The sequence below is a fragment of the Tupaia chinensis genome, unplaced genomic scaffold (genome assembly GCF_000334495.1).
Source record: "Tupaia chinensis unplaced genomic scaffold, TupChi_1.0 Scaffold143570_1, whole genome shotgun sequence".
In the NCBI taxonomy this organism is placed as follows: domain Eukaryota; kingdom Metazoa; phylum Chordata; class Mammalia; order Scandentia; family Tupaiidae; genus Tupaia; species Tupaia belangeri.
In genome coordinates this window covers 497,798-508,577 of record NW_006203415.1, presented here as the reverse complement: position 1 = coordinate 508,577, position 10,780 = coordinate 497,798, and the positions used below count along the sequence as shown (strand labels likewise).

At 43.1% G+C, this 10,780-nt stretch overlaps 1 protein-coding gene across 1 annotated transcript in view; it reads left to right on the top strand.

Moving 5' to 3' along the window:
* Nucleotides 1–9,429: 9,429 nt before the first annotated feature.
* Nucleotides 9,430–10,780, top strand: part of ST3GAL6 (ST3 beta-galactoside alpha-2,3-sialyltransferase 6) — a gene marked incomplete in the record, with an annotated part of 79,830 nt that continues 78,479 nt past the window's right edge. Inside the window, 1 exon segment of the mRNA XM_014582275.2 lies at nt 9,430–10,530.

The window sequence follows — 10,780 nt, the reverse complement described above, 5'->3', positions numbered from 1 at the left end:
AATTAAAATTTTTCTTTGTATGAGAAAGTCAAATTAACAGATTTCCTAACGAGAGTATTATGTTCCTTTCTATCTTTTTTTTTTTTTCTGCTATAGAGTGCATATGCTAGCCAGTGTGGCTGAGGGAGAGGGAGAGAGGAAGTCAAATCACACACCTCTGGGGGGATGGTCACGAGGCAATCCATTCTCCATTCTCTTGGGGATTTGGGGCACAAACATGCACACGTACTCAGGCACATTTTTCAATCTTTCGGGCCTGGGACTTGAACTATACAGTTGGCCATGTGGGATCCAGCTGCCTTAAACTCCAAGCCACCTGCTGGCCCCAACATCCCTTTCCTTCTGTCAAATGAATGTGTGGTCAAAGCCACCTCTCTAACCAACCCAGATCTAGTCTAGGTTTGGCTCCGGTTTTGTTCCTGTTTTTGCCCTCTTCATATTATCTCAATAATATCTCACTACCAGATCGATCACTATAGATGTGATAATGAATACAAAGTGCTCCTTTTTAGTGGCCAACCTATGTTACTTTTTTTTCCCTGCTTTTCCTGATCTCTCAATCTTGTCTCAGGCTTTTATTCATGTGGGGCTGCCTGGTGTAGTTAGTTGACTATTAGCAAGAATTTGTCTTAAATCTCTTTACATACCCCATATGCCTCTGCAGTAAGTATTAACTTTCCTTTATCTCGAGAATGTAACCAAGCTTGGGACCAGCATTTGGCGTAATGGCTATGTCACTAGACTCCCATGTAGTCGACCGTGGTTCGAGTCCTGGACCATCAGCTTAAACTCACGCCATGCACGTGTGTGTGTGTGTGTGTGTGTGTGCCCAAGATCCCAAGAGGAGAATGGAGGAGAAGGGATTGTGGCATGGCCATCTGCCCAGGGGGGTGATTTCTCGCTTTCTGTCTCTCTTTTTCTGGTGAGCGCATGCACCCTATAGCAAAAAAATCTTCAAAAAAAAAAAAAAAAAAAAAAAGAAAAAGAAAAAGAATGTAACCAAACTTTGGTGTTCTGTTGACTTGGTGACTTTGTTATTGTTAAAAAATAAAAAGCAAATGTTACTAGTTAACTGGAAGATATACCAGCTTGTGCTATTTAAAAACAAACAAAAAACCCCCACAAACTAGACTTTTTTCTTAAAAAAAAAAACAAAAAACAAACAAACAAAAAAACAAACAAAAATAACTAAACCAAAACAAAACCTAGGGGCTGGCAGTGGTGTGGTGGTTAAGAGCACTGGACTTCCATATCGTAGGCAACAGTTCAAGCCCCAGACCTGGTGGCTTGTTTTCTCACTTTTCCTCTCTCTCATTCTGTTCCTTCTAGTCAAATTAAAAATAAATAAATAAAAGTTAAATAAAGTAATTCTTTAAAAAAAAAACCCAAAAAACAAGCAAAAGAACCCTAGACTAACTGAATCAGAGACAGTGGAGTGCTCCACTGTGCTCTGCCTTTGGGAGATGAGAATGAGAAAGATAGGGTGTTTTAAATAAAAGGGAGAAGAAGCCTAAGCAGAGAGAGTATTTGGGAGATTAGCCCAAGACAGAGAAACTGCACCTGAACGGGGTGAGTTTGGGGTCCCCAGGGTAACATCAGAGAGTGCACCTCTAGGTGATGAGACCTCCAGTGGGGTGACTCAGGTAGTGGGAATCCCAGGAGAAATGAGATGACAAGACCAACAAGATGACCTCTGAAGAATCTTTATGGGCACCATTAATCAGCAGACGATAAGCTTTAAGGAGGCAAAAATTTCTGTCCCTTTCCCTGCTGGCAAACTGTGCTCCCAGCTTCTAGAACTGCAGTACCTGACTAATAGTAGACACTTAGTTGACATGCATTGAATGATTGAACATGGAGTATGTTCATGCCTCGGAGCTCAAGTAATATGGAGGGGAAATGAAGAGATCAGACTCTAATATTTCACACAGATGGAGGTGGGAGGAAGAAAGCACTATCACTAATAAAAAACGAGTGAGTTAAAATAAGGCTGGTTGGACTGGAAGATTAAAGAGTTTGGTTTTGAATTGGTTGATTGCTTTTTGTAAAGTACTTTGCATGGAGTGCTGATGAATACGTGTTGAACCGAGTGCTCAGCAAGTATTAATAGTTGGAGGTGTAAGACACTTAAAAAGTAGTCACAGCTAGAAAAGGAAGACTCCCAAGTCCCCTTCTAGAGGTCAGTGAGTGAGTCCTGAGAGATCTCAGACAAAGAATAAGTGTGGGAGAAGGATGGTACTGAAGTCTAAGGGATATGCACAATTTTCGAAGTGGTATACAAATGAACTGTTCTGAAGTTAAGTAAAATTTAGGGACAACTTCCAAATACTTAATTTTGTCATTTTATTCTTTTCTAGTCTGTGGATTAGAATTTTATCTCAGAGTCTCAGTGGCATTCTTACTAGAGAGCCTTGGAAGATTCAAAGTATTCAACTGTGTAGTCTCTAGCCTGTAAAAACCGGTTGGTTATATAATTATTCTGTGAATCCACAGTCTAGTACCTACCTGGCTTAGGTAACGTGCACTTAAATGTATCATGTGGTCAGTACAGAGGCACAGAATCAGACCCTCCCTACCCCCACCTCTCTCCAGGCCAAAAAAAAAAAAAAAAGAAAGAAAAAGAAAAGAAATTGTGCATGCTTCATTTTATTCCCTTGGGTGATGATTTGGAAGACTCTCCATTTTATGGGATAATAATAAAATGGTGATGAAGATTAAAGTTATCAGTATTTGCCACTTTTGAAGCACTGCAGATAGCTGTTTGGTCAGTAGCTCACCATGCAGCTAACATACCTGCCACAGTTAACAGTCATTGTCAGGAGGGTACAGAATTTGTAAACATGGCTGCAATGCGGCACTTCGATGATAAAACATAAACTAAAAGCTTTACATGAAGGTACAGTAAAAAGAAACAATTGTAGTTTTAATCCTTCCTTTACATTGACTTCAAATGTTCAAAAGCAGTGTCTTCCTCTAAGGGGGCATCCTTTATTATTGATGCTGGTTCTCTGACATCAGTGTCTTGCAGTGCAATAAACAGTTCCCAGCAAGCAGTAGAAATAAAGAATTGAAGTACTGGGAGCAGCAGATGGCATACCAGTTATGTCACTGGACTCCCTTGTAGTCGACTGTGGTTTGAGTACTGGACCTGGAAACCTGGAAGCTTGAAACTCACACCAGACACGTGTGCATATGTGTGTGTGTGTGTGTGTGTGTGTGTGTGTCCGAAATCCCTAGAGGAGAATGGAGGAAAAGGGATTGAGGCATGGACATCCCCCTTGGGGATGCTTTCCGTCTCTCTAGAGAGTGCACACGCCCTATAGCAAAAGATCTGTCTCAAGAAAAAGAACGAACGAAAGAAAAAAGTACTGAATTTCCATGATCCTAGAAAACTGCAATAAGACCAATGTCACTATAGTTACTGCTTCTGTCACTGTATTTACTTATGAATGGGATCTGAGCAGCCACGGTGGTGTGATGGTAATGCAAGGCTCCATGATGCTGAACCCATAGAGCAAAGTCCTGGGTTTGTACCCTGAGTCTCCCTACGCACATTGGGCCCAGGCACATGTGTCCACGACTCCGGCTGGCTGAGGCTCAGGGTGCAGGTGGCATTATGGAGTTGGGAGGGGTCTCTCTTTCCTTCTCTATATCTCTATCTCCCTTTCTCATGTAAAGAAAAATAAATAAATAAATTTAAAGGTGGAAGGGAATGCACCTCCCAGAATGAGTTCTGATGAGAATGAGGACTAAAAGAAATGATGACTTCGGACCTGAAAACAGGTTTTAGTTATCTACAGTCTATATATCCCTGGGGGGAAAATCTGATGGTTGAGAACCAGAACTGGAGCAATGGGAACTAGAATCTCATTTCAGCTGAGTTTGACACTCACGCGAGCAGGCTAAGGTTTCACTGGATTCCCATTCAATTTACTAAGTGATCAGTATTTTCCTGAAATGACTCACTCTAAACAGTCATTCATTTTTCTCATAACACTCCTCTCTTGACTAGAAAGGCAATATGTCAAGGGTGTGAGAAGAGGGTTTTACAGCTCAATCTCGATTTAGATTTCAGCCTTGATACATTTTAGGTCTAGAGACCCTTGGACAGACTATACGATTTCTCTGAATCTTTGATTCCATATCTGGAAATGGGATAGTGACAGCCCACAGGATTGTTGTGTGTGATAAACAATATAATCTATACGAAATTGCATACTATCTGGCAAGGACATAATAAATGGGAGCTCATATTTAAGTACATCCTGTGACATCCCCCAGCCCTGCCCACTGTGTCCTCTGTTTATCTTTAGATGTAGTGGCAGGAAGTAGGGTGGGTGGGGTGCCTCGGGAAAGCATGAGGGCTGGTTTCTGGTGGACTCTCCCCAGCACTGACGCAGTATCTCCTTAGTGACGCTCAGCCTGACAAGTCATTCTCTTATAAATACCCTCATGGTGATGTGAAAATCCCCTCCAAGTTTGGGAGATAAGTTTCTTTGATTCTGAGGTTGAAAATAATAGATTTCCTAAACACTGTCACTATCAATTTTCTGATGATAATAGTGTATACACCCCCTTTGCAATATCAGCTTTGATCACCATAGTGCAGAAAAACAATTGATTCCCCCGTCTCCCAACAAGTTAAGCTCTTTGATGGTCTCTAAGAAATTGTCCCTAAAAATTGCTAAAGTGTAAAATATTTTGAAAAACATTTTTTCTTAATATTTACCAGTTACAAAGTCAATAAGTTATTATGGTGATAATAAAGAAATTCAGAAATGTTTTTAAAGAATTATTTAATTTAATTTTATTATTATTTTTTTAATATTTCCAGAGAGAGAGAGAGCAAAAGTGAGAAATCAAGCTTCCAGGTCTGGGACTTGAACCACAATTGGCCATATGGGAGTCCAGCGTCCTTAACCACCATGTCACCTGCTGGCCCTAGAAACACTCCCATAAAGTAGAGTAGCAGAAATCCAGCTCTGTAAACCACCTAAGATCCCCAGGATCTGATCTGAGAGACAAATGTGTAAAGATGTTAGACATAATTAATGGACCAAGTTACCTTTAGTACGAGGAGACTTCAAAAAGTTTGTTGAAAAACGAAGTCAGAGTACAAGCTTATTTTGTACAAAATTTTCAAATCTGTGCATAGTTTTTCAGAATACATGCTTTCCAAGCACTTTTCAAAGACCCCGAATACTCTGACAGAGGGAGAAGTCATGGAACTGGAGCAGAACTTACGGGAGAGGCTCCTCGGACAGATAGGAGCAGTGAGATACTTCCCTCTACTCCAGGAAGGGGACTTGTCAACAGACAACAGTCCAGAATGCTCACCCTTCCCAAAACGCAAAAGAGCTCTGAGCAAGCTGCTCCAAAATACAGCTGTTGTATAGACTACGCCTTCCGCATCTGCCCCACTCAGAGCCTGGACCTGCTCTGAGTCTGGAGAGAGCTTCTATGCAACTTGGAAGTGTTCTCCCTGCGTGATCCTGGTCACTAAAAGCCAGCCAGGAGATCTTGTGTTCTCTCCCCTCCCTCTCCTCTCTCCCGTTTGCTTGTTGTCTTGAGGCCTTTCCACCTTTTTTTTTTTTGGAGAGATTTTCACTATAGGGCGCGTGCGCTCGCCAGACAGACAGAGAGAGACATTAGAGACAGAAAGCGAGAAATCACCCCCCAGGGGGGATGGTCACGCTGGAATCCCTTCTCCTCCATTCTCCTCTCGGGATCTTGGGCACGCACGCACACGCGCCCGGCGTGAGTTTTAAGCCACTGGGTCCGGGACGCGAACCGCGGTCGACTACGTGGGAGTCCAGCGACATAGCCATTATGCTAACTGCTGGTTCCCAGGCCTTTCCACCTTTTTAAAAAAGAAAACTGAAGGAACATAACTTAATTAGGAACCTCTAGCAGGGAAGTACTACTACATATTTCCATAAATAATTTTCTAATGCCTTTAGGCAAAATTGAATCTCATTCCTCTTTTTCAGTTTCTGCCCATCTTATTTCTCATTATTGTTTGCTTTTTCTTAAAGAAGGGTACACATCTTCCCACATGCTTGTGAACGATTTGTATTCATTTTGCCAGTTGCTTATGCATAGCATGTGTCTTATTTGAAATGGGTTACATTTTTACAGATTCATAGAAATTTTTTGTTACATATTCTGAACAAGTACCTCTTTCTAAATAATATGTTGCGATTGTTCTCTGTCATTGGTCTTAATTATGGCTTCCACCAAGCAGATGTTGCACACTTGCTTGGGGCCTGCCTACTCCCCACTCCCTTCATTCACTATCCAGACCGTAAAAAGAGAGTAAATAACATTTCCAGAGGCTGAGACCTTACCACTCCCGAAACTTTGACAAGATCGACAGAATATGGGGCACCATCATTTATGAAGTTGGAAATCAACTTTTTGGAGACTTGCATTCCTTTTTCCATCCCAATATTATGTATATATGCAAAAATAAAGCTGAGCTCCGTTCTGAGATGCTGCAGAAGTATGGCTGCTTGAAAGAACTAAACCACCTTTGCTGAAGTAGTAGTTTTGTCCCCATACGACAGGACGACGACGAGGTAGAGACAAGGCTTTAAGGCAGGAGCTAGCCTGCTCAGGCACTGTGGCTTACTCTTTTGAGATGCACATATTCTTTCAACAAGAGCTTATGGGATATAAAACCCCAAAGCAGCTGTAAGGGTCTGCCAAGATCTCTACCTTGAGTGGGAGGACAAATGCTATGTAAAAAGGATTAAGTTGGTCACGCTCAGTCTTGAGCCAGATGTTGTTTAAAATGGAACAACTCAGGAGTTGAAAAAACATTTATTTTGTAAAAAAGAAACTATTTTATTCTGAACTTATAAGAGGATGCTGTAAGAAAGTGGCCTCTCAACACTTTATGGGTATCTCCAGTCCTTGGGTTCACCTACTATGATCTGATATGATTAACTTGTGGGGAGCACATCCTCAGGAGCAGCTCTTCCCTACAAAGAAAAGAGTCCCTACCGTCAATCAAGTCAGGGAAGGCCACACTTGAAACAGGCCATGAGAATTTGGAAGGCAGTTCCTACACTGGGGGTGGAAGAAAGACCATTTTCTCTGGCCTTACTCTACGCCGAATCTACAAGTGCTGAATGGTTTCCCATGGCAATATGGAGAACCTGGCTTCTACCAATCGTTGGGAATGTAGAGGCCACATCCCACAAATATTTTATTTGAGAGAGATTGCATTATCCATAATCAAATAATAAATTTAGTGAACAGTAGCAGCCTTAACTGTACACTGCCTGAACAGGATGACTTTAGAAGTCTTTGAGGCCTTGAATGTCCCAAGTAACCTCTCTTCCTTCACAGTTCTTCTTGTTATCCCTTATTAAAATAAAACTTCTACAAAAAGTCCGAGTTAAATATATTTATACTGTAAAGCCATTTTCCCCAAAATAATGATCAAACACATTAACCTAGAAAGGCTAAAAATCTATAATCCCATCAGCCTACTTAATCCTTTGTCAGCTTCCACAGGAATTAAAAATATTTTTATAGTACCAATCATATGTCCATAGAACAATATCTCCTCAACTTTAGAAATTAACATTAGGGCCAGCAGGTAGCATGGTGGTTGAGACATTGAACTCTCTCACATGTCAGGCCATGGTTCAAGTCCCAGGCTGTAGGGACACGTTTAAGAGAGAGTCTGAGGTGTGGGGACATGCGCTGAGCAAACACCACATGCTCTTTTGGGGTTTGGGAGAACCTTGTAACTTGTCTTTCCCTGCCCTTGGCTGCAGACAGAGCAAGGGTGGAAATTACTAGGGGCATTCCAACAGACACATCTGATGGACTTTAAGAAACATCTTGACCCCAATTAGTAAAGTCCAATCCCTGCCCTGCATCTGAAAGGTTCTTTAGACTTCTCTGGGTGTGGTGGTGCGCTCCTTATGGAGAAGTTCTTTAGCTGCTTCTCCACACCTAATAGCTAGTTCTCTGCATTAGGAAGGAAGATGAGATTTACTCTAGATGGGATTACCACCAAGGGATACACCTTGCCCCTGGTATGACTAATCTCTTATAGACTTGTTAACTGCTTCTTATTGTCTGTAACCTGGCAACTAATCCATGAAGTATCATGAAAGTACATGTGTAATGTCTCCTTGTACTACAAACAAAGATGTCCAGTTTGTCTGGGCGGCACAAGTTGCTTGGGCTACCTAGGCTCAGGCTGCCTGTGTCCATTTCTACTCTAACCCTTTGTCTCGTTCTTTCCAATTCCCCGGTCCTGGCAAGATGGAGGGCTTTCTCTTTCTCGTCCTCTTTCTCTTCCTCAGCAGCAGCCCCCTGATCATGATTCAGCCAGACCCAAGCCCTGGGGCGGACGCTGGTACCAGGCCTGGCAGTTTGCTTTCTCTCTCGCTCTGTCTTTCCCTGGTGAGTGCACGGGATACCAAATTTAAAAATAAATAAAATTAAATAATTATTTAAAAGAGGATTAATGCTAAGCATATCAAACTAGAGAGAGTTACACAGTGGTAGTATCCTGGAAAAAAACATCTGATTTTGATCCTAGGCACTTATTTGAATCAGGGCTATAAAGGAGGTAGTAGGCTTTGGGTGTATTACTGAACCTCCTGACTCTGCTTATTCATTTCTATTATGAGGATGTTATGGCTTGCAGGGTGGGTGAGGGTAACAGATATGAGGCATGGAGGCTAGCTGACTCATGATGGGCAGTGACTGGTAGTCAAACAATATTCTTAGCATTAGAGTCTACATTTTACTTCCCGAACTGATGGATTTCCTAGCCAGGAAGGGCCAAGTACTCCTTATTAAGTCATCATCTGTTTTAATCCTCCTCACAATCTCTCAAGATCAGTTGTGCAAGGGACTTTACAAACTTTGTGGACTCTGGAATTAAAGCACAGATTTATTTGGGTTGTTAAAAAAAATAGAAACTCGTGCGCGGTTGTTTTTTTTTTTTTTAATAATAAGCATTTTTCATGAACTGTTTGTAGACCCATCATGTTGTCTCATTTTACAATTGACAAAAAGGAAATACCACAGTGACACCACTTCCCCAAGGTCATGGAGAGACCAGTGAAGAGGCAGCCTTTGTGTGGTGAAGCCACTGCCACTCCTGCTTCTGTGAACATGTAGAAGCACAAAATACCCAGGCACAGCTATGGCCTCTTTCCTTAGCATATCGCTCTGCGGATTCAAAAAGCCTAGGAAGGCCAGAGAGAATGATGTGAAATAAAGGTTTAATTTTATTTTTTAAGGGTTTTTGTTTGCTTTTAACTATAGGGTGTGTGTGCTCTTTGCAGAGATACAGAGAGGAAAAGTGAGAAATCAACCCCCACCCAGGGGAAGGGGTGGCCACACCATAATCCTTTCTCCTCTATTCTCTAGGATTTTGGGCACGCACTTACACACCAGGTGTGATTTCCAAGTTGCCAGCTCTGGGACTCAAACCGTGGTCTGCCACATGGAAGTCTAGTTAGTGCCTTAACCACCACATCACCTTCTGGCCCCGAAACAGGTTGAATGTTTAATTTCTTGAGGGAGAGAGCCTGAGATAAACAGAGATAGAGACACACACTCTCCTCTGAGCCTTCACAGAGATAACCCACCCCCAGCCTTCCTGGGGTGCACAGGGAGATGTCAGTAGGAAGACCTGGGACCTTCACAGGAGGCCTCAATGTTGGATGTTGCCGAGCGTGGCTTTACTGTCACACTGCAGGTTTCAGTCTGAAGATCATCAAGGAGAAATGGACAAGGAGGAACTTTGGAGAAACTAAGAGAGCAAAGTAAACTGCAAGAATAATTAGCCAGACAGACAAACTCCCTAAACCTCTTTTACTACCCTGATGTCCCAAGAGTCACGTTTAAAAGTTACAAAATCTTTGTGGGTTATGTCAAAGGCAATTTGTAGAAAGGGCATAGGATTCAAGTTCCCTGAAGCCTCTCGGCCTTTTTGATTAGTAAAATTGGGAAAATAACCAATGTTACCTCCTAGGACTGTAATTTCAACAAGAGAAACACCAGCAGGTCCTCACAGAAGGAGGGCTGGGGTGCAGTGCCCGACACACTGCCAGTTTTGAATCTCAGCCCAATTCGCAGCTCTTCTCTCTGGAGTCATTTGAGAGCACGTGACTGCGCTGCTCAGGGCTGGAAGGCTGGAGTTATTACCTGAATGTGGCTAGACAATGAATTATTTGACAAACACTGACATTTTAAAAGTATCCGAAGCCACCCAAGTCTGAGGACATTATTAATACAGGCTCTTCCATAGGCAGAGCTATTTTACCAAGAGAAAAAAAAAAAAAGGTCCCATCTGTGTTCTAAGGTCACATCGCCTTCAAGAGGTAAGAAGCCCTGACACCTTCGTCTTTGAAGCGCAGGAATTCTGGAGCGCTCTCGGCACCCTTCCCCTTCTGATAGGGATCCAACCGCCCCCCGCACCGCGCGTCACAGACAGTTCCTGGTGCGGGGCCAGCGTGTTTACTTCTTCCGCCCTCCGGCGGGTAGAAAATCGAGGTACCCGGCCGCCCGTCACTTTCGCCCCTGCAGTTTTTTAAACAAGCCAAGGCGGGATGGGAGTGTCTTCTTGGCTGTGGAAATCGATCCTCCTACCTTGTCCTGGAGCCACCCGCCGCCTCAACCCGGCCCTCGCTGCGCGGTGATTTTCCAGTCCGGGCTCCTGGCAGGGGTGCGTGGCTGGAGCTCGCCCCTCCCGAAAGGTAGGGTACGGACTCGGCTGCCTCCGCCTGGCGCTCCAGGACACGGG